Below are 3,082 nucleotides of genomic sequence, written 5' to 3'. Positions count from 1 at the left end.
AAGTCCATCAAGTCCAACCTATGTGTGAGATTATATGTCAGTGTAGCACTAACCCTCGAAGGAGCTGCTGGTTATTTTTGGGCTTACCGTTACCCTCCGTTCTCCTTGTTGCACGTCTAGGGGATGTCCCATGGTAGATGGCCCAGTTGAGACTGACAATAGATCCACTTGAATGTATTTTATTTGCAAAACTCAGACAATTGAACAGTCATTCAACTTGGGATCAGAGGGTTGGGAAAGGAAGTTCAGGTAGTGTTAGTGTCAAAGTCCAAAAAACGTTAAAGAACTTGCTTACTTTGACTGCATCCAGAGAATAGCCATTCGCAGCTGGATGATCACTGAAGTTGGACAGTCCCTCTCTCACAAGGCCTAGCAGCCAACTTAGTGTTTACTCAGGAACAAAGTCTTTGTCACCGACGTTGTTGTAGAACATGTAGGGAAACTAAACGTGAAACTCTTGTAGGATACCTGGGTCTTTCAGCCAGATTCTCTCGGTTACTTCAGCCCTTCCAGGCTCTTGTTAAGAAAACCAATCCGTACATGGTGTTCTTCTAAAGAGTCCTCCCCTGGAATGCTTGAAGTACACTGGGTCTCTCCCGAACCGGAGACGGCACCCATCCACCTCAGAATCCTCCTTTAGTTTCCCTGCCTTGGGCTAGCCAGCTCCAAGACATTAAAGTCGGGGGGATCCGCACCCCAGGCCATAGCCTTCCTGGGGGCTGGTCAGGAGGACCAGGACCATGTAATCCGTACATCATACTGGACCGGAACCCCGAACCACGTGACTTCCAGATCTTATGTACCCTCTCCCAGAAGCGCAGCGAGAGCGCCACTCCCACTGGCCGGGCTCCGAGAGAGAGTAACCCAAGCGCCTGACCAGACCACAGTTCCATGCCTGCCAGAAGAGACAGTGTCCCCTATGGCCAGGCTGAACATCTCACAGTCCAGTCAGACTGATACTGAGGCCCAATTTAGATAATTACACCCAAACCAAACTGCAGTTTATGCAACTTTCATTTTAGAAAAATCGCATAGCGAGGAGCTGCCGCTACATCAGTATTACATTGTATATCCCTGTATGTTGTGGTCATTCAGGTGCTTATATAATAGTTTCTTGAAACTATCAATTACCCCCGCTGAGACTACCGCCTGTGGAAGGGAATTCCACATCCTTGTCACTCTTACAGTAAAGAACCCTCTACGTAGTTTAAGGTTAAACATCTTTTCTTCTCATTTTAATGAGTGGCCACGAGTCTTGTTAAACTCCCCTACAAAAAGTTGTATCTCTATTGTGGGGTCACCAGTACGGTATTTGTATATTGAAATCATATCCGCTCTCAAGTGTCTCTTCACCAGAGAGAATAAGTTCAGTGCTTGCAACCTTTCCTCATAACTAATATCCTCCAGACCCTTTATCAGCTTTGTTGCCCTTCTTTGTACTGGCTCCAGGGTACATCCTTCCTGAGGACTGGTGCCCACACTGCCCAGAACTGGACAGAATATTCCAGGTTCTGCCAGACCAGAGTCTTGTAGAGCGGGAAAATTATCGTTTTTATCTCTGGAGTTGATCCCCTTTTTAATGCATGCCAATATTCTGTTACAAAATTATTACATTTTTATTTTACAAATTTGAAACTTAAGTATGGAAATTGGAACAGTAGTGCCCAGGCAATATTGACAATGATTAACCATGCAAACACACAGCTTCAGACCCGTGGTATGTCTCACTTGCAGTGTGCGCTCCAGCTGCATTCCACAGTCTCACTGACCGCTATCACACCCAGAAATTATGTCAGTGCGTGACTCCGCCTTATGCACGTTTCATTATCAAACGTCTTCTGAGGTGGTGCGTAAGGAGGAGTCACGCACTGACGTCATTCCCGGGTCTTATAGTGGTCAGTGAGCCTGTGGAACGCAGCTGGAGCACATGCTGCAAGTGAGACATACCACGGGTCTGAAGCTGTAATTTCTCCCATAGTTGTAGAACTTTGTTAGAAGTTTCCATAGTATGCAACATTTATTTTTATTTTTTACTTTTACTTTTTTTGTCTCTCTTTTTTTTTTTTTTTCTCCATAAAAGATTTTATTGAAAAAATGCAAGACATACAAACGTGCAAGTCATATAAGCATCATAAACATAAAGTGCTGCCACGACCTTAGCTACTCGCAATACAGACAACGCTATTACCCTGCTACATTGGTCGTGGCTAATAGAACATTGCTATACAGAGGCACAACTGATTAGCAAACACAGAAATAATGTGGACCTATCTTATAAAGAGGCTTACTCAGGTCGTGCCGGGTAGTGCTGGGCCAGAGTCCCCAGCCTTTCAGGACCGGTATCCGCCGGACCCGCTAGGGTGCATGGGGTGGCGTAGTTCCCGACACTCGTGACCGAGTGGGAGAGCAAACGGCTGCTTTATTCAAGCCCCATAGAATGAAATATTCCAGGTTTGACTGAGGAAATGTGAGGGGGTAAAAGGATTGAGGGGGGGGTAAAGGGAGAAAGAAAGTAAGGAACTCGGGGGGGAGAAGAGGAGGGGGAGGGTAGGTGTCCCCCCCCAGCCCCCGCCGACCGTGCGCCTCTTTAGTTTATATATGTAGGGGAAAGAATGTTTTGTATCAATCCGTGGTTTGAAAATGCTTCCAACACGCCCAAATAGTCGAGAATTTCTGTAATCGGTCTTGAGTGGTGTATATCAGCTCTTCCATTGTCTCTCTTTTTTTACTGTTTTAATTTTGGAATAAAAACATTTCCTTATTTAAATACCACACTATGGGAGCCCATATCTAATTTTTTGCATGAAAACTTTATCTATACTTAATATTGGAGCAAGCATTAGGAGAGGAGCACAGCTGGTTGATCTGGGCTTGGAGAGAGATCTTTTACACACCTAATTTGGTCCAGCTGCGAGATATGCTTGGAAAGTCCATAAGAGTTGGAAATTGGTTGGAAAGGTTGGATCCTGGCTGCATGATCTATCTTGCAGGCCTATAGGCACCTGTAGGGGTTATTGGAGCTGGTGAGTGGGGAGCAATTAAAAGTTACCTGGATTTTGTTCCTGTGTTTATCGTCACCAAG

This window comes from Lithobates pipiens, unplaced genomic scaffold, assembly GCF_037356315.1.
Source record: "Lithobates pipiens isolate NorthernLeopardFrog02 unplaced genomic scaffold, aLitPip1_a1.2 Scaffold_8, whole genome shotgun sequence".
Taxonomy (NCBI): Eukaryota; Metazoa; Chordata; class Amphibia; order Anura; family Ranidae; genus Lithobates; species Lithobates pipiens.
This window is presented reverse-complemented; position numbering follows the sequence as displayed.